This window comes from Copadichromis virginalis, linkage group LG15 (assembly GCF_057382275.1).
Source record: "Copadichromis virginalis isolate Kocher_CV1m ecotype Utaka linkage group LG15, C_Virginalis_male_GT1.1, whole genome shotgun sequence".
In the NCBI taxonomy this organism is placed as follows: domain Eukaryota; kingdom Metazoa; phylum Chordata; class Actinopteri; order Cichliformes; family Cichlidae; genus Copadichromis; species Copadichromis virginalis.
In genome coordinates, this window is record NC_140632.1 from 31,863,414 (window position 1) to 31,888,613 (window position 25,200).

The following is a 25,200-nucleotide window of genomic DNA, read 5'->3' on the forward strand; positions in this document are numbered from 1 at the left end:
TAAAAGCTAATAATAATAATTGAAACAATCTTTGAAAAAATTACTTACCAAGCATGGCAAACAACTCAAATATGTAGAGCAAAATGTTCTGAAACGGATTCACTTCAGCTTGCATTGGAGCCTATGGTGCTTGGGGCGGAGTCTGTGAATTTACTCTATAGGGCTTTGGATTTGACGTCACGCCGCAATGCATTATGGGAGCGCAGCGCCATTTTCAGGGTCTACGAATCAACACAAACACACTGTGTTGGAACGACGGCTACAAGAAAGATGCTTAAAAGCAGCTCAAAAGAGAATGAACTGTATAGAGACCGATTGCGTCCAGAGGCGAAGCAGCGGTACTTGCAGAAAAGAGCGTGCATTGGAAATGTGGACCCGTATGAAATACGGCCGTGGAGTAGAAACCCTGAAGACCAACCGCTATTGACGTAGCCTGACCTTGTCTGTGGAGTCAGCGCGTACAAGTCGTCATTCAAACAAAGGTAAGTCAGCTCGAGTACTGCGAGTGAAATGCGTTTGATTTCCCTGCAAACATTCAGATTAGTCCAGCATAAATTCATTCATGAGGGGAAATTACAGTGAGAACATGTGGAGGCTGTTAGATGGATTACATAGTGAGTTCAGTGCATTGATGAGACATTGTCCTGAAGGATTGTTCTTTATGGTTAAAGAAATTGCACTAATTTATTCATATTTATTATAAATAATCCTAATTATACATCTTGCTTCCATGTTTGTATCCTGTGTCACTAAAAATACATTTTATTTTAGTTTTATACATTGATTAATGACCTGCAGAATCTCCTTATCATATTAAGTGATTCATAATTGTCACTTTATGCTTTCTCCATCTCTAAAGTGATGACATCCTTGCATTACATACTTTAGGTTCATTTTCTGCAGGCAGGTTTCTGACAGAGAACAGGCAGATTTAGAATATAACATGCAGCGTTCTATAGATGGACACATAAAGAAATGAAAAATGACATGTATGTGCTAACATTCTAAACACTTTGTTACATTTATGATAAAGTAGATTAAAGACATTTATGTCTGCCTTGGCTCATTAGTTCTTGTCTTTAAATGAACTTTGTCTGTGTGTGTTTCAGGTACTGCACTCTCAAAGACTGAATGAACCAGCATTGCAGCCATAGGTCACTGTGAGCATCACAGGAAGGTTGAAGCCGCCCACTGCACCTGTAAGGCCGGAGTCGCAGAGACCTGCAGCCATGTCGCTGCTCTTCTGTTTAATGTAGAAGCAACAGTGTTGATCCGTGGCACAAGGACTGTTACAGATGAACCTGCATACTGGGTTTTTCTGGGTAATATGACCAAGATACAGCCAGAGGTTGGCCATAAGATACACTTCTCCTCTTCAGCTGCCCAAAAAAAGGCTCTCAATCAAAACATAAACAGACCATCTGTAGTGACAGGGAAAAGGAGCCGTCCTCAAAACAGAAAAATCCCACCTGCTACTGTGGAGGAGTTGTCACTGCTATTGGATACTTTGCTGGAACACAGTAAAGCTGTGGGTTGTGGGAATGACCCATAATGTTTTATCTAGGGGTCTAGATTTATGCCTGTAGTGCACTGCTGTGTAAATAATTTGCATTTACTGAATATGTACTGACTGAGTCCCACTGTTCAAAAGTTGAATAAAGAAACAAACAAATTTTTGCCTCTTTTTTTTTTTTTAAATTAAAACCACCTTATAGAACATCACATCAGTTACAGTGTAGAATCCATGTCATTTATAGTTTACAAATGACAAAATGTTTACACAAAATCATGAGTGTTTACATGATCTCACCCACTACTAACATTACTTTATTTACTGTATCTTTTGAAAAAATACAGCAATTTTAACAGCACAAGACTTAAGAATATTTAACAGGAGCAGGTTTCATTTTTCCCTGGTTTTATTATCACACTGTTCACCAAACGCAGCAAACCTTCACCATCTTATCCAGAAGGGTCACCTCTTCACCCTCACATGGAAGAAGTAATCTGATTGGCATGGTGGTATGTTTGAAGCAGGTCCCTTGTGTAGCACTGGAACCCAGTCACGATGTTTCATCCATTTCATAGGCTGGTTTGCTGCAATAATGCCAAATAATTAGCAACTCTATAAATAGAAGGTAGTTCTGCAAAATTTCTCAGTAGGATGTTTGTTCTAATTTGCTATGACCTCAGAGCGCATCGAAAATAAAACTAATAGGCTATAAAGAGTGATATGAACATATTTAGAACTTACCGGAATGAAAATGTCTGGAGCACCAACAGATATTTGGAGATGGAAGAGAACTGGATATCAGCTCGTCTCACAGCTGCTATCCAGACTAGACGCCTTTGTTTGGTAACATCCGATACACGAGCTGCCTCATGTTGCTTCCAGGTTGGGAAAGAATGAAAAGATAAACCATTTTCAACCTTATTCTCTTGCCGGTCGTGTGATCGAACATTGCAGCTGACCACACAGCAAATACGAACCATGGCTGTTGTGTGTGACTTCGCTCCCTTTTCACTTGCGCTAGACCCCCAAAATGGCGGATCGGGCCAAAATCCTTTCCACGCCCACCCCCGTGACATCACGCTCCAAAGCCCTATAGCTGTCATAGCCCCTGTAGGAGTTCAGAGTTAAGAGGTCAAGAGTTAATGTTTCCATTGTAACACCTCCAGATTTGACATAGTAACACTCATTTTTAACACTCGGTTTTAACTACCGTATTTCCCGGACTACAAAGCGCACCTGAATATTAGCCGCACAAGCTAAAATCAGGGGAAAATCCTGTTTTGTACATACATTAGCCGCACCTGACCAAAAGCCGCAGGTTTTTCAATGTTGACTTATCATATGTAAGAGAATATGCACAAAGCGAATTGTCAGGAAAGAGATGGCTGTTTGGAGACACACCCCTTTTATTAATATTTTGAAAAACAAGTTATGGATACATATTTGCACATGTACTGTGCTTCATAAATGAGTAACAAATGTAGTACATAACAATAACCTACAGCACACCAGAAAAATAGATTCGGACTACCTTTTAGGCTCAGGTGCAGTGACATGGCTTCAACAAGAAGAAAAGTCAGTCATTCACCACCATCTTCCTGCGCACTAAAACCACCAAAGTCCTCTTTTCCAGTGTCGGAAACGAACAGGCTCAGGATGGCTTCGTCATCCACTCTCAGCTTCTTTCCTTCGTTGTCACTTTCAAAACCAAAGAAATCCTCATTGTCAGTGTCAGAGTCGAACACCCTCAGAAGGGCCGTGGCGGTGTCCTCCTCTCCATCATGCAGTAGTCCAGCCCTTCGAAATCCGTGGGTGATCGTGGATGTTTTCACACTTTTCCACGCTGTCAGAATCCACCGGTGGAGTTGAGCATAACTTATCGCCGCTGGTCATCCACGACTCCCGCTGAACGCGTAGCGCTACTTTGAAGTTTTTTTTTCGCGCTACTTGTACGGCACTATGTTGCCTGGCGGATGGACATGTGACCAACATACCACTCTTGAACCCCGATCCTTCCGCCAGGCAACGTAGTGCCGTACAACAGCGGAACAAACAAAACAAATCGTCTTACGATATCACAAAAATCATGGACAATCCATAGAAAAGCCGCACCTGACTAAAAGCCGCAGGGTTCAAAGCTTGTGCAAAAAGTAGCGGCTTATAGCCCGGCAATTACGGTACTATCATTTTACACCTCAGAGTTACATTCAAAGAATGTGACTCTACTTAGAGTACAATTAACTCTACTTTTGCAAGAAGACTACTAACACCAAAACATTTAACACTTTTGAATTTGCTGTGTGGAAATATATTTAATATAAATTTTAACAATAGTGGGAGATTCCAGTAATATTACTAAATGTTTAAAATGGAAATTCTTTAAAAATGCAATTTAATGGTGAAGATTAAATTAGGACACCCCCATATTTATTACCAATTAAAATGCGTGAATTCACACATAGTTGCACATCAGGTGCAAAAGATTAGGACATTGTTACTAGCATCTACTAGCAGTACTTACTAGCAGGAGGCTTGCCCGATTAAAACCTCAGACATGGTTATGACTTAACGTGCCACATCATCTACTGGTGTCACTGCTCCATTGAAAGCCTCCTGACCTATGGCATCTTAGTGTGGTATAGCAGCAGCTCTGCAGCCTTTCAGGCCCTGGGGAGATTGCTAAAACTGCAAATAAAATAAATACATGCATACCTGCCCCGAATGATATTTTCACATCCCATTCAGAAAGAAATATATATCATAATGGAATTATCAGACTCCTCCCAATCTTTTCTTTGAACTTTTGCCCTTGAGTACCCCATATAGAACACCATTAGAGTTTTGATCAGTTTTTCAACAAAGGCCAATCATCACTGATCTGGGAATTAAATTTATTTTATTTTTACAGCATATGTTGGCATATTAAAATTACCGACTGTGTGAGAAAATTTTTTTGTTGTCTATTATTATCAAAAAGAGTCATCTTTTTAAGAAGTGAATCATAAATAAAGGAACCTTGAAGGTAGAACAATGTTTTGACATTTACCTATGCACTCTGATGGATGGAGAGCATGTTTCCTTATTTTGAAGGGCCTAGCATCAAAATCAATATGTCTAGTATTTTTTTCATAATACTGCTACTTTTGAAAAAAGTCCACTCCTCCCCTGCAACTGAGCCACCAACCACACCCTGCCACACACCCCCACCGTCCAAATTAGGACGGGGAGCCATCCGAACAAGCCGAATGGAAGTGTGACTCTTCAAATAAGGGAATCTGCCAGTAGCCCTCGTTCAAATCCGGCGTCATAAAAAAGCTAGCAGTGCCTAACCGGTCCAGGAGTTAGTCGACCCAGGGCATAGGATAAGCATCAAAGTTTGACACCTCATCTCTTTTGTGCTCTGGTAACCTGTAGGGCCATGAACACATCATCATGCCAGGCTGTGTTTCAAAGTGATGCTCCATGAGATTTGTACAGCCGGGTAAGAGGGAGAATACATCTGCAAAACGCTGTTGCAAAGCAGCAGTATCAGCTCCCTGGGCCTGTGTGAGATGATCATCAGAATTTGGCACGTCCGGCCCCAACTCATCTCTCTCCTTAACCAGGCTCATCAGAGAAGTGGTTTCAGCCTCTCTCCATGATTTAAAGACGTTGAGGTCATATATCTGTGTGGCTCCACCCCTTATAGTCCACATTCCCCACTGGTCGTGTGACCACAAAGGGTCCTTGCTACTTGGCTAGTAACTTTGAGTTAGAAGAAGGGACTAACACAAGCAATTTATCTCCCAGTGAAAATTTCCTGAGTCTAGGCAACAACAGGGGTCTAACCAGCAATCCCAATTGCATTCATCCTCATGAATGAACTTCAAAATCATGGACTTTAAAGTCTTATTCTGCCGCTCCACCAGCCCATCAGTCTGAGCCCAGAGATGACCTTAAACAGTGCCTGCACCACATTCTTCGCAGAAATGGTGCGCATTAGTAGTGCTTCCAGATATTGTGTTGCATAATCCACCAGAACTAATATAAAGCGATATCTGCATGCACGTCGGTGAAATGGCCCGATAAGGTCCATGCCAATGCACTCAAATGGGAAAATGGTGTTAGGAGAACTTACACGGATGGATTTAGTGGCAGAAACACACACGGGCACAAGATAGCAGTGATGCAGATTTATATACAATGATAGGGAAATATTTACAAGGGAAGGGGCTATATACAGTGACAGGTAAAAATGTGCAAGAAGAGCCGAGAGTTAAACTAAAGTGGACGGGGAGAGTTGGAGAGCTTACTTGAAACACAGAACTACAGCTGTAGCGGTGGTCACAGACTGGTATGAAGTAACTCTCCGTCACGGATCCAAAGAAGCCAACACAAAGTGTCAGGGTTCCTGGGTCGGTGACCCAGTGTTTTCAGTTTTGTTCATGTTCAGTTTATTTTGCCACTTCCATGTGCTCACTTCCTGCTTTTCCTGTGTCAGCTCGTCTTGTGTCATTAGCCAGATTATGTTCAGCTGTGTACTCACCGGTCTCTCATTATCATCCTCATCAGACTGTGTTTTTAAGCACTCTGTTTCTACTCCCTATAATAAACCTTCACCTACCTGCCAGTCCTGCGTTTGGGTTCCTTCTTCCTCGCCTCCACACAGAATGACACGACCCGTGCCACGAAGACACGATTGGAACCCAGCGGACTCGGACCTCTACGAGTGGCAGGAGGTAGCGCTCTCCATTTGGGCGGAGAAGCTCAGGGGGAAACAGCGGCTCTTCTCAGAGAGGGAGCACGTCTTTGAGGGGACTCGCCTGGCTCTGGGCGGGCCTCGGAGACGCCGCGGTCCTCCACCTGCTGCCTCACCTGCATCGGAGCATTCGCCGCGGAGAGTGGGCGTCACAGGCCAAGCTTCGGCTGCTCGCTCTCCCACCGCTCCGCTCCTCGCTCGCCCGCCAGCCGCCTCATTCGCCGGACCTCCACCATCGCCACGGCACAACGGCTACGCCTCCCACCTCGGCTCAACGGAGGCTACCGCGCCAGAGGCTCTGCTGTTTACCCCGGCCGCTTCCTCTTCCCGGAGAAAGCGGCGCACACGCCGCCATAAAACAGACTACTTTCAACCACTCCCGATGGTGAGCTCCAGTGACTGTTTTTCGCACTCACCATCTGATTATTCACTCAAAACGCACAATAACCCCATCTCTGATTCGTGGGATGTTTCCCTCCTGGAGGATTCTGTGGACTGGGAAGATTTGTTCTGCTCTGCTCTCCCAAAGACTGTAGATAGTGGTGGCAGGAAAACCAGAACAATCTCCAATAAATCTGCCAGTAACACACACACCGTCACTATTTCCACACCCATTATTCAGCCATTTCCCACCAGCACGGGGGCTCAGTCTACACCCACACCAGTGCCAGCTCCCAGGAGGAGGGCAGCTTCGACCCAGTCTACCTCCACACCCGCTTCTGTTTCTCAGGTGGGGGTGACTGGTGTCCAGCCACCTTCCGTGCCTGTCCCAGCGCCCAGGCTGAGGGCAGCCAGAACCCAGCCTGACCTCCCTAGAGGCTTGGAAGAGCTAACCGGTTCACCTGCTACGTCACCACTCCATCCACCTCCTGACCCAGCCTTTCACGCCCTCGCACTATCCCTAGTTAGATTAGCTGAAGTGTCCCCTGCTCAGGCACCGGCCTTACTAGCTCAGGCTGTAGCTTTATCTCCCTCATTAGCTCAATCTGTAGCTCAGCCATTAGCCACACCAACCTCAACTCCGTCGTCAGCCTCACCTGCTGTTCAGCTTCCACTCCAGTCAGTTCCCTCACCTGCTGTTCAGCCTTCACTCCAGCCCCCTGTACTTCCGTCTCCTGTCCTCCAGTCTCCTCCAGTCCAGTCTGTAGTCCAGTCAGTCCAGTCTGCCCCGGTCCAGTCTGTAGTCCAGTCAGTCCAGTCTGCTCCGGTCCAGTCTGTAGTCCAGTCAGTCCAGTCTGCTCCTGCTCAGTCTGTAGTCCAGTCGCCTCCTGTCTCCCAGTCGCCCGTCTACCATCCTGTTCAGTTCCCGGACCGGCAGCCACAGCACCCAGAGCCAGCTGTGAGCTCTCCTGCTTCTCAGCCAGGGGTTTCCGCACCTGCTGGCCCGGCCGCTCCTCAGCCAGGGGTTTCCGCACCCGCTGGCCCGGCCGCTCCTCAGCCAGGGGCTTCCGCGCCTACTGGCCCTGCCTGTCTCCAGCCAGAGGCTTCCGCGCCCACTGGCCCTGCCTGTCTCCAGCCAGAGGCTTCCACGCCCACTGGCCCTGCCTGTCTCCAGCCAGAGGCTTCCGCCTCGCCTGGTCCGGCCTCGGCCTCAGCGTCTGCCTCGCCTGGTCCGGCCTCGGCCTCAGCTTCTGCTTCGCCTGGTCCGGCTTCGGCCTCAGCTTCTGCCTCGTCTGATCCGGCCTCGGCCTCAGCTTCTGCTTCGCCTGGTCCGGCCTCGGCTTCAGCTTCTGCTTCGCCTGGTCCTGCTGCTGCCGCGTCGTCGCGTCAGCCATGTTCTGGACCACATGGCCACCCGCCTGAACTGTCTCGTCTCGGCCGCGGACCACGTGGCCGCCCACCGGTGCTGTCTCGGTGTGGACTCCGTCCCTCCGTCCTGGGCCCCTTCCGCCCACCCTGTTCTGTTTTTTTTGCTCTTTTGGCCATTGGAGGGGGGGGGGGGGGGGGGGGGGGGTACTGTCAGGGTTCCTGGGTCGGTGACCCAGTGTTTTCAGTTTTGTTCATGTTCAGTTTATTTTGCCACTTCCATGTGCTCACTTCCTGCTTTTCCTGTGTCAGCTCGTCTTGTGTCATTAGCCAGATTATGTTCAGCTGTGTACCCACCGGTCTCTCATTATCATCCTCATCAGTCTGTGTTTTTAAGCACTCTGTTTCTACCTGTTCACTGTCGTGTCATTGATGTTACGTTGTCCTTCCCGTGTGTTCCCTCAGTTCAGTCAGCCGTTCAGTTGTCCAGCCAGTCAGTGTCCGTTCACCCTCTGTTCACCCACTCCCTATAATAAACCTTCACCTACCTGCCAGTCCTGCGTTTGGGTTCCTTCTTCCTCGCCTCCACACAACGCCTGACACAAAGAAAACTAGGCAGGCGAGCAGGCAGCGGGACAGGCTAGTAAAAAGGAGAAGCAGGCAGGAGATGGATCCTCAAAACATGCAGCTCAATAGCGTGGAATCAACAGATTCAGCTTGCACCAACACGTTACCACTTATGACAGCGACAATACTCCGACACCATACGTCCGTGACTCAGCTCCATAAAAGCGCTCACTGATGACGTCCGATGCGCCGCAGGTGTGCCGGAATGCTATCAAGCCCCGCCCCGCCTACCTATGCCAGAAAGGGAAACAAAACCCAAAAAACAACAATACAACTACCCACCACCTCCTAACAAATGGTGCTTTTGGAATGGCCAGCTGGTTAAACAGCTGACCCTCTGGGCACACATTTGCCCGGATGCTCGGCCAATAAAATCGGGTCATTATTCTATCCAGAGTTTAGTCATACCCCACGTGAATGACCATTGGGTTGTAATGAGCCCCCTGGAAAATCATTTCCCAGCAGCTTTTAGGGACCAAGAACTGGTGTCATGGCTCACTCAACACAATCTGTCCCTAATCAATACAAAATGAGGAAACATCAGTGCTGCTTCAGGGTGCACCATCTGACCAACAATACTCATCACCTGGTCAAAGGTTGAGCGTAGGGTATCATCACGAGACTGCTTCAGTGGAAAATTTTCCGTGGAGTGAATTACCGGTGGAACCGGTGGGGTCTCCCGGGAAGGTCCCGCTCCTCCTCCTCCCAAGACCCTCCTTAGTGGGGCCAGGACCAATCGGTCCCTCGCTGCTGGCCATGGCTGTTCCCACGGGTGTTCCAGTCGGGTTGCCAGGTGGTCGTCAGCCAGCGTCAATGCAGCCTCGAGACTCACCAGCCAGCAACAGCAGACCCACTCCATCGTCCTAGCCCTGAGCCCCCCCATGAGCACCATCATGTTCAGCAGCCGCACCTCCTGCAGCCACCTTGCCACGGTGTTGTGCAGCCCCCTTGCAAACGCGAAGGGACGGTCCTCTGGTCCCATCTGTCCCTCCAGAAAGCAGCACCAATGGACTCCACAATCTGGACCCGCTGCTCCACTCCCTGCAGCCAAGCCACCAAACGCACCCCACCACAGGCATGAACAGTGGTGAACCAGTGACAGGGTCATGGGTGGCCAAGGCTCACTGATGCACGTTGGAATGGTAAATGGACTGCTTCTTGTCCAATCTAAGCATTCAAATTGCCTTATTCATCCATTCACATCCAAATGGGTGATTAAAGACGAGATGCAAGGAAATAACATGGGCATATCCAGAGGGCAGAAAATGAGCAATACTAAAAGAACATCTGGGAGAATAAGGCAATGCCAAATACATGGTAATCCTGAGAACAGACCACCGTGACCTCCCAAAACATTTCACACATTTACACATAATTTCACACATGAGTCTATGAAAAAAGCAATAATATTACAATTTGTAAGGCTTAAAATGGTATGTTTGCACTAACAGGGTGAATCCCCCAAATGCTGTTGGCCATTGGCAACATTATGCTTGGGGAATTATTTCTGGAAAGGGTACAGGATGACTTCACTGTATGGATGAGCCAATAGAAGAGGCCATACTTTAAACTCTTGGACAAGAACCCTTTTTCCCCAATCAGAGCACTGAAGCTGGGTCTTCCAGTATGACAATGACCCAAAACATACTGCCAAGACAACAAGGAGTGGCTAAAGAGGAAGCAAATTAAGCTAATAGATTTGACTAGCCAGTCTCCAAACCTCAGTAATATATAAAAAATCTGTGGAGAAAGCTGAAGCTTCAAGTGGATAAATGGCAACCAAAAAACCTAAAGTATCTAGAGAATTTCTGTAAAGAGGAGATGACCATAATCACTCTATATACCTCTTATGTAATATTTTTTTCTTCTAGATTTTGTGTTAATATTCGGGCTCTCTCATTTATTTTGTGAAATATTATATATTTCATATTCATGAAATTACCATTGCAATTAGGGAATAAAATAATTATATTTGTGTGTAAAAACAGTGCTGTTTTATTTTATTTGCTTTTCTAATTGGCTTTTCTTCAATAAAGGCTTACCCATGCAAGCCGCTTTTGAAAAAAAAATTATATCACACACCCATTCCTTTGCCCTGACCAGCTGCAGCAGATGGACACCTCTCCCTGAGCCTGGTTCTGCTGGAGGTTTTTTCCTGTTAAAAGAGCTCTTACTTCCGGTCACTTCCGGAGCAGCACATGGAATAGACATGTTTCCTGACGCTCCTCTGTGCCAAACTCAAAAATTTATCTTAACGGTCTCTTAATTAACTTTTCTCTCAACAAGCCAGCTATTGAAGCCTACACCGAATACAACAAAAGATGCCCAGAAAACCTGGTGAACAGATTAACTCTTCACTACGAACCACGACTTTGGCTAACGCTGTTAGCACCGTGGCTAACCCTATGGTTAGCATTGGCTCCCCCGAAGACAGAGGTGACAACGATACTGAAGAGCTGCCACAAATATGGGAGAAGATCTCCAACAAAATCCTCCGTCACATAAACTAAAGGTTTGACAATTTGGAGCATACTCTTCAAACAGTACAGGAATCCCAAAAAGAGCTGCTGGAGAAAGTGAAATCTATGGAAGAGCTGGCTCTAGATTAGGAAAATCGCCTGTCCCGCATGGACAAAGTAGTTTCCAACTTGAAGAGCAAGAATAAAGAATTGAAATTAAAAGTGGATGACCTCGAGGGTCACTCGCGCTGAAACAAGATCATGATTATCGGCATTCCTGAGAAAGCAGAGGGACCCAGACTGGCTGAATTTATCCAAGATTTGATCTTAAGCTTCTAGGGGAGGAACATTCAAGTCTCTGGTTATCATCGACCGAGGACACCACTTGCTGAGACCTCCACCGGCGGGAGGCGCGACACCAAGACTTCCTGGATTATACACCGGAGGTGAGGCAGCAGCGTCGTGACTTTAATGAGGTGTTGAAGGTGCTGCGGGTGAAAAAAGTGGAACACAGCCTTTGGTATCCAGCTAGACTCCAGGTGAAACATAATGGACACCTGAAGGTCTTTTCTACACTGGATGAGGTGCTCATGTTTATAAACTCTGAGCTGAACAGTTTGGAGTAGAGCTGTATGCTTTATGCCTCCTTTGTAAAATACTTAAATACAATCATGGGGGCGATCGTGGCTCAAGAGTTGAGAGTTCGCCTTGTAATCGGAAGGTTGCCGGTTCGAGCCCCAGCTTGGACAGTCTCGGTCGTTGTGTCCTTGGGCAAGACACTTCACCCGTTGCCTACTGGTGGTGGTCAGAGGACCCGGTGGCAGCCTCGCCTCTGTCAGTGCACCCCAGGGTGGCTGTGGCTACAATGTAGCTTGCCATCACCAGTGTGTGAATGGGTGGATGACTGGTTGTGTAAAGTGCTTTGGGGTCCTTAGGGACTAGTAAAGCACTATACAAATACAGGCCATTTACCATTTTTACTTTTTAATGTCTTGGGAGACCGGCATACTGAAGTTTTCACTTATTAGTTCATTTGAGCACAGAGTTCAGCACAGTGTTTTCTGGTTGAATTGGACACTCTATGGAGGAACGTGTTGAAGGCTGTGTGCCCAGTGGCTTTGGGCCGAGAGGGACGCCAGTACTTCATTTCAGAAGTGCTTCATGTGGGGGTGGGGGGAGGACGGGGAGTGGGGGGGTGCTTGTGGGTTCCCATATGGAAAAGAAATAGTAAAAACTTATATGTGATTACTCATGAAAATGGCCACTTTCATGAGTAAATCATATAAGGCTTACATGATTTACTCATGAAAGTGGCCACTTTCTCATTACTTTCATACATTGTTTTAGTAAGTATCCAAAACATACAAGTTTCATTATATAATTTTTCAAGGGATCTTATATCTGTTTTCACTCTTATATGCTTTTCATACAAGTTTCACACAAGACAGATACAAACTTTATGAGATTTATATATATATATATCTTTTCCATATGGGTTTGTTTCAGTGTGTTCAAGTGTGTTGTTTTTTTGTTTTTTTTTGTAAATGTAACTAAAAGCGGTAAAGTTTTCTCGCATCTCAAATCACTTAAACCGAACATAATATTCCTTCAGGAAACTCATATAAATATTAATTACCAACGAAGATTACAAAAAAATGGATATCTCAAGCTCCTTTTACCAGTAAGGCCAGAGGAGTTGCGATTCTCTTTAAAAAGAATGTCTCATTTTGTTCAGACTCTGTGATTGCTGACCCATATGGCAGATACCTCATAGTCACCGGTCAAATTAACTTACTACCGATAATTTTGCTTAACATCTATGTTCCAAATATTGACAATCCTGATTTTGTTAAGAAAGTTTTCAACTTAATACCAACAGTTGCCTCCAACTTTATTATTGGTGGTGACTTTAATTGCTATCTTGACACTTTTCTGGACAGACTATCCACAAAAGCCCCTCGAAATATTATGTCAGTGCAGACTCTGAATGACTTAGTCAAGACCAGAAATTTAATTGATAGCTGGCGCTTACAACACCCCACTGAGAGGGCCTATTCATTTTTCTCTCACGTCCACAAAACTTATACTAGAATTGATTATTTCTTGATATCCTCTGAGCTTCTGCCCATGGTTGTTGATTCAAATTACAATAATATTGTAATATCTGATCATAGCCCAGTTTCAATGGTCTTCAAAAACATTTTGACCAAGAATTATAATTGGCGTTTTAACCCTTCCCTTCTGAACGATCAAGAGTGTACGTACAATCTTAGTGCAAATATTGATATGTTTCTTGCTACTAATGATAATGGGGAAGTTTCGGATTCTATTCTATGGGAGACTTTCAAGGCCGTAATGAGAAGCCACATTTCTTCCTTTGAATCTTCCAAGAAAAAACTATTCAAGTAAAGGCTCAAAGAAATAGAAACAAAGCTTCCTGAACTGGAAGAAGTATATAGATCTTCCTTGTTGCAAACTGACTTAAATCAGATCTTGAAACACAATTTTAAATAAACGCATTAGCAATTTTCTTTTGAAGCTCAAACAGAGACATTTTGAATTTGGAGATAAACCAGAAAAACTGTTGGCAAACCAACTTAGAGGAGAACAAGCAAAACGAGGAATCCAAAAAGTGAATATGAAGTCCGGTAAAGTAAGCACCAACCCAAAGGAAATTAACACTTGTTTCGCCAAATTCTATAAAAACTTGCATTCTAGTAAAATTAAACCTTCTCAAAGCGATTTCTGCAATTTCTTCGACCAATTATCTATTCCTCAACTAGATGGAGCCCTGAGAGACGAAATTGAATCCCCTATCTCTGAAAACCATCTTTTAAGAGCAATTCAGACCCTACTGCTTGGAAAGACAGCTGGCCCAGACGGATTTGGTAATGTATTCTATAAAAATTTTCAAAACAAAATTATTCCTCTCATGCTTAGAATGGTAAAGGACTCAGTTAAAAATTAAAGGTTACCAACTTCACTTTATGATGCAAATATCTGCTTGCTTCATAAAATTGGAAAGGAGGAAGGTGACCCAGCAAATTATAGACCCATTGCTCTATTAGATTGTGGTCATAAAATCATAACCAAAGTCTTAGCTACAAGATTAAACAAACACATTTCAACAATTATACACCCCAACCAAACAGGATTTATTCCTGGTAGATGGTCATTTAATAACATTCGTTTATTATTAAATACAATTTATTCAAGTTATGGAAAAGAGGCAAAAATATTTGTGCTCTCTCTTGATGCCCAAAAAGCATTTGATCAGATTGAATGGCCCTATATAGTTGAGACCCTTAAACGATTTGGTTTCGGGGAATATTTCATGGATTGGGTTAAAATGATTTATCTGTGTCCGGTGTCCTGCATCCTCACTAATGCAGATAAATCCCTCTCTCACCTCTTCTTTTTGACATAGCTCTGGAGCCCCTTGCTATTAATATAAGAAACCACCCAGGCATACAGGGAGTCAAATTTGCAAATGTTGAAAGTCTTGTTAATATGTATGCAGATGATTTATTGATCTGTCTTTCCAAACCAGAAATTTCACTTCCTAACATTTTAAATTGCATTAAACACTTTGGGAAAGATTAATTGGGACAAATCTGAGCTCATGCCGATAACAGATAATTTGTGCCCAAAGTTTCTCAGCTCACTCGCATTTAAATTAGTGACTACATCCTTTACCAATCTTGGCCTTAAGATTCCTAAAAATCCAAAACTTCTTTATAAATTGAACTTCTTGGAAATGCTGGATAAGCTCAAAGAGGATATTAGAAAATGGAAACTGCTCCCTTTGTCTTTGGTCGAATAAATGCATTTAGAATGGTATCTCTGCCACAATTTCTATATCTTTTTCAAAACCTCCCTATTTACTTGCCACTTAATTTTTTTAAGCAGCATGATTCATTAATTCTCTCATTTATCTGGGCAGGAAAACCCCCTCAGATATCCAAAGCTCATCTTCAAAAAAGTACTTCCAGTGGGGGCTGGGTCTCCCTGTGTTTAGACACTATTACTGGGCTGCAAACTCAAGAGCTCTATTACACTGGCAGTGGGGTCTGCCTATTGACCACCGTTATGACAATCTCCCGCTCTGGCTTCAGTCAACAACAGTATTTGAAACCTCATTACCGGCCTTATTGTTTTCTGACACCAGTTCCTCTAACAAATGGATCAGTTGTAATTTTGTTGTTAAACACTCTCCAAAGATATTAAATCAAATCAGGAAATCTCTTAAATTACCTGACCTTTCAGCAGGGCTGGACTGGGACAAAAAATTGGCCCGGGCATTTTGACTAGAGACTGGCCCCCCAGGTATTATAGGAAAAGCCATAAAGCCTTTGAATGAAAATAGATGCTGTTGTGAAAGTGATGTTCAAATTCAAATTTTATTTGTCACGTACACAGTCATATACAGTACGATATGCAGTGAAATGCTTAGACAACTGCTCGTGACCTAAAGAAAAAAAGAAAAGGCTATGAATAAGATAGGAAATAATTATGAAAATTAAAAAGGGTAAATTTAACTAGGAAGGAATAAAATAAAATATAAAAATTAAAGTTAAAAATGAAATAACTGTACAACACAAATTAGAATGAAGGGTAAATTTAACTGGGAAAGAATAAGATAAAATACAGTGGGGCAAAAAAGTATTTAGTCAGCCACTGATTGTGCAAGTTCCCCCACCTAAAATGATGACAGAGGTCAGTAATTTGCACCAGAGGTACACTTCAACTGTGAGAGACAGAATGTGAAAAAAAAATCCATGAATCCACATGGTAGGATTTGTAAAGAATTTATTCGTAAATCAGGGTGGAAAATAAGTATTTGGTCAATAACAAAAATACAACTCAATACTTTGTAACATAACCTTTGTTGGCAATAACAGAGGTCAAACGTTTACTATAGGTCTTTACCAGGTTTGCACACACAGTAGCTGGTATTTTGGCCCATTCCTCCATGCAGATCTTCTCGAGAGCAGTGATGTTTTGGGGCTGTTGCCGAGCAACACGAACTTTCAACTCCCGCCACAGATTTTCTATGGGGTTGAGGTCTGGAGACTGGCTAGGCCACTCCAGGACTTTCAAATGCTTCTTACAGAGCCACTCCTTTGTTGCCCGGGCGGTGTGTTTTGGATCATTGTCATGTTGGAAGACCCAGCCTCGTTTCATCTTCAAAGTTCTCACTGATGGAAGGAGGTTTTGGCTCAAAATCTCACGATACATGGCCCCATTCATTCTCTCCTTAACACGGATCAGTCGTCCTGTCCCCTTGGCAGGAAAACAGCCCCATAGCATGATGTTTCCACCCCCATGCTTCACAGTAGGTATGGTGTTCTTGGGATGCAACTCAGTATTCTTCTTCCTCCAAACACGACAAGTTGAGTTTATACCAAAAAGTTCTACTTTGGTTTCATCTGACCACGTGACATTCTCCCAATCCTCTGCTGTGCTCTCTGGCAAACTTCAGACGGGCCTGGACATGCACTGGCTTCAGCAGCGGAACACGTCTGGCACTGCGGGATTTGATTCCCTGCCGTTGTAGTGTGTTACTGATGGTGACCTTTCTTACTTTGGTCCCAGCTCTCTGCAGGTCATTCACCAGGTCCCCCCGTGTGGTTCTGGGATCTTTGCTCACCGTTCTCATGATCATTTTGACCCCACGGGATGAGATCTTGCGTGGAGCCCCAGATCGAGGGAGATTATCAGTGGTCTTGTATGTCTTCCATTTTCTGATGATTGCTCCCACAGTTGATTTTTTCACACCAAGCTGCTTGCCTATTGTAGATTCACTCTTCCCAGTCTGGTGCAGGTCTACAATACTTTTCCTGGTGTCCTTCGAAAGCTGTTTGGTCTTGGCCATGGCGGAGTTTGGAGTCTGACTGTTTGAGGCTGTGGACAGGTGTCTTTTATACAGATGATGAGTTCAAACAGGTGCCATTCATACAGGTAACGAGTGGGGGACAGAAAAGCTTCTTACAGAAGACGTTACAGGTCTGTGAGAGCCAGAGATTTTCCTTGTTTGAGGTGACCAAATTTGATTTGATTCATTTGATTATATTCATTTGATTTTACACTTTTACCTGAATGTGGCTCCTTTTTTTGAAAAAACGTACTTATATCCATTATGAACCTGGCTGTCTCTCTGTACACACACACACACACACACACACACACACACACACACACACACACACACACACACCAGGAGTTATAAGGTTAATGGGCATTCAGTAAGTTAGCTAGTTAGTATCCATTTCTAACAGGACAGTGGTAACAACAGCGGGCTATGGACAATTTTAAGTTTTAGATTTTAAATAGGTCATATACATTTCAATGGGAGCAACAGGACAATGAAATGTTGCTGGTTTTACTACAGAGCAGGACGGATTGTAAGGTAGCAAACATTGTCGGAAAACACGTTTTCAACACTGCAGGTTACCTGGGTGTAATGTTTTTCAGCTAAAAAGAAACATGGTCTGACTCCTACCTAACTATAGAAAGAGTAGCTGAAGATTAAATGCAGCCAACATGTCCTCTTTTAAGCCAAGCACTTACACATCCGCTCAGCTGCGTCTCAGCCACCATCGCTCTGGCAGAAAGGGCGCTAGAGCCAGAGTAGATGACAGAAGAAGGTGTGGCTATTCTCATAAAATGTAAGAATGTTTGTGAATATGTATAGTCTGTTGCTGTTCTTTGCTCTCTTTAAAAAACACTTTTTTGGTGGAGGCTGGGAAATTGCTCTTTGAATTTTCAATGCTGAGTTTAAAAACTGCTTATTTGGGGTAAATTAAAAGAGGCTTGTGCTGAGATTCAGAGTGAGATACACAACTTAGTGTTCTGAATGCACTTTTGAGTATTCAGAACGCTTTTCAACCCTTCTTTGAGTTAGACATGACTGAAAGCTCATCAAGCACTATATTCATATCCTTCATGTCCTTTAACAAACGCCACTGATCACATTGCAAAAGGTCTCATTTGGCAATTTGGAGCATCTGCATGATTGATTGTAATGACAGTTAAATTGGATATTTGTTTGCTCTATTGCAGTCTTCCGTGTGCAATGGGGGGACTGCAATGTAAACTTTGTACCAAATATAACTTCCCTACAGTGTGCCCATGGGGAAATAAAACACTTTTTCAGGAATGTGTTTCTAAGTTGTGAGCCTTAGAAGAGGGCTATAGAGGATACAGTATATAGTACGGAAACAACAGTCAATGCATCTTAGCTACTTTTATTTCCATTAACAACTACTAAGAAAAGAGAAGAAGCTTAGAGAATTCAGTTCAGGTCACTGACTTTGCATGCATTGTCTTGAGGAGGACACAAAACTGTGATTGTTCAACTTCAGGGTTGTTTTCTCAGCCTGACCACTAATGCCTGCCTTCATTTTTTATGAGACTAATGGACTCCTACACAGCCTCTTCCCTTGTCAATATTACTTTCTATACTTCCTGCCTTATTTATAGGCATGCGTTGCCTCTGGTAGTTTCCATTGTCTTTTCTGACAAAGCATGCAAACAGCACAGCGTGAAAATCTGCTCCAGGTCAATTATTGCAACCAACCTCCACTTTCATCACTTCTTCTTCTCAAAGCCCTGCTTCAACTTTTCCATTTTCCCACTAACAGCTGCACAGCTCTTGGTTATTCCTAACAAAGCATCCACAAGTGACCCAAAATGCCACAGGCCTGGCCTTCTATCATGGTTGAAAATATGAAAACACATTTAAGTCTTCTGAAGTGACCTCAGTGGGGCTTTTAGAAGATGTGAAAGATCTACATAGTGCAGTATTTTTCTCCATACATCACCATTAACCTCAGTTCACTGGTTTCACAGGTTTTTTTTGCATATTTTTATAAAGAACAATTATTCTGTTTCAGTCTCATCAGTTTTTACCCATGAAAGTTTTTATTTTATTCACCACTATTTTAAATGCTTTACATTATGTTCTTTCTGTTTTGTTGACTCCTGTAGATAGACCAACCCCATCCATGCTTTCCAAAACAAACCCAGCTGAAATGTGAATGCAGCTTCCTTTTTATTTTTTATTCCTGCCTTCTTTTTGACTTACTACCATTTCTCATGGACCATTCTGATATCCATTCCTCTCTCCCTCTCCCAAAACCTGTGAGGATGTAGACTGTCTTCCCTCTCGGTCAGAGCCTTTAGGTTTCTTTATCTTTGATCCACACCCTGCTTCTCATCTTCATCAAAGATTCTGTCTGCATCCACACCTGCCCTTGCTCTACCTCATTCCTTTAACCCTTCTAGCTCAAGTTCAGCAGCTGTAAAGGAGGTGTGCTTCACTGGGGTGTACTATCGATCCACATCACACAGGACACGGCAGTCTTTTTGCTCAGCTGCAAGGTCCTTTAGAACAGTTGGTGTTCAGCAGCAAGGTTGTCAAAGTAGCATTGTAAAGGAGGTAGCCATGACACCTTAACTGATACCTAAACTGCTTATTGTAATAATGTAATGTACACATGTGTGTACACTTTCAGAATTCAGTATGCATGTGTTTGCCTGGCACATGAAAACCCATGCCACGTTGTACAAGCTCTGCAGCACATACTGAGATCTGACAGTGAAGTCCTTAAATGTATATTTCAGAAAGAAAAAACTAGCTGAAGCACCTCCACATTCACCAAGGGGACCTCTAACAAAGTCATGGCCAAAAGCTTTGGCAGGAGCACAAAGTTTGTCATGCACTTTGATACTTCTGATTTTATTTAGATTTTAAAAGATTTTAGAAACAATTTGTTTTGGCAGTCTCGGCACTTCAGAAAGCTTTTGCAGCAACGATAGAGTATGCTATAATGGGACTTTATGCAGCCCAGCAGTTTATCCATAACTATTTAAACATTTTAGCTTGTAGCCCACTCTTCAAATTGGTGTGCAAAGATGTTATGGTATGTTTTGCCAAGAAAATGACAAAAGTGGAAATACAGTGTGGGGATTAGAGAAATATTTTACTGCTATGGTTCATAATCATCATCATTACCATTGCATTAATAATACAGTTTACAGTATTGATATTGCATTCATAAATAAGGCAACAGTTTGTACAGGTGCTTGAAAATCACATTTAGTATGGCCATCTTCCTTTTGTAGTATAGCCTGAACCCTCTTCTTTTTTTAAATTTTATTTAATTTATTTCTTGCTCTCTTTTAATTTTATTAATTTAAAGTCATTCATATCAAATCTATGCATGCTAAATATGGATTATTAAAGTCTGTTTTATTGCCCCTATATTGTTCTGACACATATTGAAAATAAAATTAGAGAAAATGTATATTTGATTTCAATCAAATCAAGCGTAAAAACTTTTCCAATACTTAATTTCCTGGCTGGAGTGAAAACAATTTTCATGTTAAACTTCATTAAATTTCAGTTTGTACTCATCTGACCATAGTTTGCGAGACTTCAGTGTATCTATAGAATACTGTGATGACTTTAACTACTTTATAAATATAACCAATGCACCTGTGGTCAATTCAGCAGTGCTAAGGACACTGTAAAGTGTATATTTAAAGTGCTTGGTTCAAAACTGTCCTTACATTTTCTTTTACTAAATCTTGAGGGAGTGGAAAGATAGCCATAAACCTAATGTCTTTCAGTGCCTGGAGCCTTTGAAGATATACCAATGTTGCGCTTTTTAGCGTGTGCTAAATCATACCTTCTTCACTTGAGTCTTGGCAAAGTAATGACAGGGTTCCACCCAAGGTGAAGGACATACTAATTCACTCTGGCACGGCATTGTTTTGATGTGGAGAAAGCAGCAGTCAGAGGTGAGTGATGAAGCTGTTGGACAGGAATGAGAGGAGGCCGGGCCCCTCTGTCACACCAGGACAGACAGATGAGGCCTTATGGGAAACATGCCCAAGATCATAAAGGACTGTACAGGACATAATGAGAGACTTTTGGATGAGATGTAAAAAACCCTCCCATGAAGGAGTCATTTAATGGCTGTTAAAAAAAAACTAAAACTCCAGACAAGTAAATGATTTTCACTTCATTTGTGATCTTTACATCTCCTGGTAAATTCTTATGTTCCTGACAGTCATGCACTCAGAAAGACCTTCAGACTACCAGTAAATACAACAGGAACATTTCTGTCTTTGATTTGGGTAAATGACATATTTACGAGGCACCATCACAGACTGCAGCATATCTATCAGCACCAGAGAAAAAGAGGATTGAGTTTCCAGACTGCCCCAGCGTGTCTTGCTCTCTATATGTAACACCCCTTTTATGAGTCACCTTGTCAAAGCCTCTGAAACCAGCCTAGTTTACTGTATGGACATTTTTTTCCTTAGCCCTTGTAGATGAAGATTTTAAGGCTGGCAGAGTTTAAACATTAGGCCTTTTTAAAAGTGTCCCTGAAGAATTCAGCAGCATTGGTTTGATATCACTTATTGATGCTACTGTTATCAAATCAAGCACATCTCTTGTGATCTCAAAAATTCATTGGAGATTCATAGCAGCCTAGGAGGAATCAAAGCTACAGGGCGCTGCTCACCCCCTGCTGAACCTCTTTTCCATCTGCATTTCACATTACCGCCGTTCATGCTGAAGACCGGAAAGGTCATCCATGAAATGCTCAGTGAGGGATTATTCAACTCTGTGTTCCCAGTCATCCAAAACTGGAATTTACATTACTCACACACTGCTCTTCAGTGCATCAATGCTGAATACATTGCTTTTACTCCTCAGACAAATCACATTTCTTTATCTTTACAACCAGCAACTGGATTGAAGCACTTGGAAAGAAATGTTGTTTAGCATGTTAAAGGATTATAAAGATTTTACAGTTTTTAATCCTTGACAGGGTAACAAACTACTAAGCTTCTTTTATGTATTATCACATCCTTTGGGGATTGATTAATGGTGTTTTGTAAAAAAACAAACAAAAAAACAACAAACACAAAAACTAAAGAAAAAGAACTTACAGGGTGTCTTTTCTCATCCATGCCTTTATGATCTTTTCCTAATCCTAACCATGCAGTTTTCACCTAATTACGATGCCTAAACATAACCAAGATGAGTAAGTGCTCTTCAGGGTCTCCTTACTGTTAAACTTGCAACTTATGACACCACCACCCTTTCTCGAACCCCCTAATGTGAAATTTATAGGTTTATAAAAGACAATAGATAGTTTTTGAGAGCCTATATTGCCATGGCGGATCAGAGTACTCATGTCAAAGAACACTATAACAGTGAAACATAAGACATATGGCTTGCTAGGTTTTTAGTCCTGTGACTTAAATAGCATCTTGAAGCTGTAAATGACTCCACTGCATTTAAATGAAGTACAGAAATTTACACATTTAAACAGCTGGAACCATGACATGTCATCTTTACAACAGTTTAAATTGCTTATATATAAAATATAATGTGTAACAAAATGTTACATAATATTTCAGGAGCGCTTCATATATTCTGCATATGACCCTGTTTAAATTTCAAATGCATCTAGTAATTCATTCTGTTAAGAAAATTCAGTTTAATAAATAAACATTACTTTACACTTAATGTAATTGGGTACAAGTATGAAGCATAAAAAGTAAATGTATAGACAAGCTGGTTGTCAGTTTCAGGTTTGGTCAGTACTATGAGGAATTCAGTTTATTTTACTTTTAATGTGCCAGAAAGTCACATTAAGAAAGTGACAGAGCTTCAGTTGTACACTATAAGGAAATGACTAACTGATAATAAAAGCCTGGACCTCCAAATGATCCAATATGACTTTAAAGTGCCACTAGCAACATAACTTAAGACTAATTCAGTCTTCTTGACCACATGTTAGAATGAGAAATGAATGACAGAAGCATCTCCTGGGTAATTGATAGAAATGCATAATCTCTCCAAGCTTTAATAAAACCACTTCAATAACGTGACAACTGATGTTTAAAATTGAAAATGTATTTAACCTTTAATTGCAGTGCCCGTATCGGTCAATAACTGTCATTTCAAAGGACAGTGTGTGTGCGTGCGTGCGTGCGTGTGTGTGTGTGTGTGTGTGTGTGTGCGTGCGTGCGTGCGTGTGTGTGTGGTTACCTTTGTGAGGACTCTTTGGCTACTCTTATTTCTCTAGCACATATTCAAGTAAGTAAAGAAAGTACGTAAAATGCATTTATATTATCTTTTTCACAGACTATTACAACACAACAAGGGATGTTTTGGTCTGAATCCAGCTTTAGTTGGGCATATTGTTGAGGTGAGCCCTGGATCTCCCCCTCACAACCCCGATAAGGACAAGTAGAAGAGAATGGATGGGTGGATATTATTGAGGTTTTTGAATATTCAAATATTCAATATAAAGATTCAAAGATTTTTTGTGCGCCACGTTATTGTTTCGGTGAAATGAATTTCTACAATACTGTTACTGTTAATTCTACTCTCTGCAGTGTTTAAATGCTTACATATACACATACAGTTACTGTCCCTCCACACATACGACTCGGTTCTGCTTCTATGCCCCAGCTTTGTTTACTTTTTCCCACCGAGGCTTCTAGACTTCTGATTGGCCAACATTTCTGCACGGTTAGGAATCTAGCTCCACCTGCTGCTTTGGCATGTTCATAGCAGCGTTTTCCTTCATTTCTCCCTTTATGTGTGGACGGGATTATTTTTTAAAACGAAAACGGAAAATCTCCGTTTTCAAAAATACCCGTGTACATGTGGACGTAGCCTCAGTCTCTGACTGGAAGCGCTAATTCGTCATTCGGCTTTTGTCAGACTAAAGTAACTGTTAAAACTGTTTGAAAAGCTAAGCTATACAACAAGGAGAGATTGAGAATTTCCTTTTAGTTCTCAGTTTATTTGATATTGACAAAAGTTAGTCAATTTTGTCTGTTCTTCTGTAAAACAAACTAAGATTTATTTTTAGAATTAATATTTTGTTTCTAAGTGGAATTGACAATTTAGTAGTCTGTTTCGTTTGTTCTATTTTGAAACTTAAACGCTTTAGCGGCTGCCTTTTGTGTAGTTTGCAATATTTGCCTTTATTTATCTGAAAAAGTCTCATGTCCCTTAAGTACATCTACCCTGTTGAACTTATTATGGGAAATAAATATTTAAATAAAAACAAGCTGCTGATTATTTCACATTTTACTTGTGAGCAACGGCACATTTAAATCTTACAAATATAGTTATTTGGCTTATATCGTGATAGATATCGTTATCGCCTGAAATGAAAAAAACATATCGTGATATGAAAAAATCTTATATCGCCCAGCTCTACTTTATACGATTTATTTATTTATTTGCTGTACAGGAAATATGGGAGAATTAACATACTGTTTCTCACTTAGCTTATTTAAAGAAGAATTAAAAGACATAGGAGACACTAGAGAATATATAAAATCAAACATATGTACAGTTGGATTACGGTCAGGATAAGAGGCTAGAGTATTTGTGTACTCTCACATGCCAGTGAGAGTACACCAGTTATTTTGAATCGGCAGAAGTAAGGCAGGGGCACAGTATTGCAACTATATTCTTCATCACTTGAAAATTATATTCCTGTATTTATTTATTGCATTTTCTTAGGTATTTGTTAGTTTGTGTTATTATTTGTTCAGCTGTTTCTTCTACAATGATCTTCAATCTAAATACAGTGCCTTACCTTCTATGTTGTAGAGTGACAGATAGGGATGGGTATCGAAAACCGGTTTTTGTTGAGAACTGGTTCCCACTGTTCCAATTCCTTGGAATTGTTTGCCATTTTTGCAAACGATTCCCTTATCGAGTCCAGTCGCCCCGAATGACGTCACCACGTTGCGGAGCGTCATTTACCTGGCAGGAAACATGGCGGCTCAAACGCTCAAAAGTTTGATTATACTTTACGAGAACGGATGACAACAGGGCAACTTGCAATACTTGCAAAGTAGATATTTCATTCAGGGGAGGAAACACTACGAATATGCAAAAGAATTTGCTCACAAAACACGCAATAACCTTAAAATGAATGTCATGTTTTTAATTCCGCTCCGGACTCGTGAATCTCAACCTGGGGACCCTGTGACACCCCATGGAAGAGCCGTAGGCTGTGGATCTCTTAAGATCTCACTGTTGGGTTTCTAAGGCCATGTTACTCCTA

At 42.3% G+C, this 25,200-nt stretch overlaps 1 long non-coding RNA gene across 1 annotated transcript; it reads right to left on the minus strand.

The window, feature by feature from the left end:
* Window positions 1-1,846: 1,846 nt before the first annotated feature.
* Window positions 1,847-2,599, minus strand: LOC146692749 (uncharacterized). The gene is made up of 3 exons (XR_014915029.1): window positions 2,491-2,599; window positions 2,255-2,388; window positions 1,847-2,097 (listed from the first exon to the last, which is right to left on the minus strand). It is a non-coding gene; the product is annotated as an uncharacterized LOC146692749 (long non-coding RNA).
* Window positions 2,600-25,200: the final 22,601 nt, after the last annotated feature.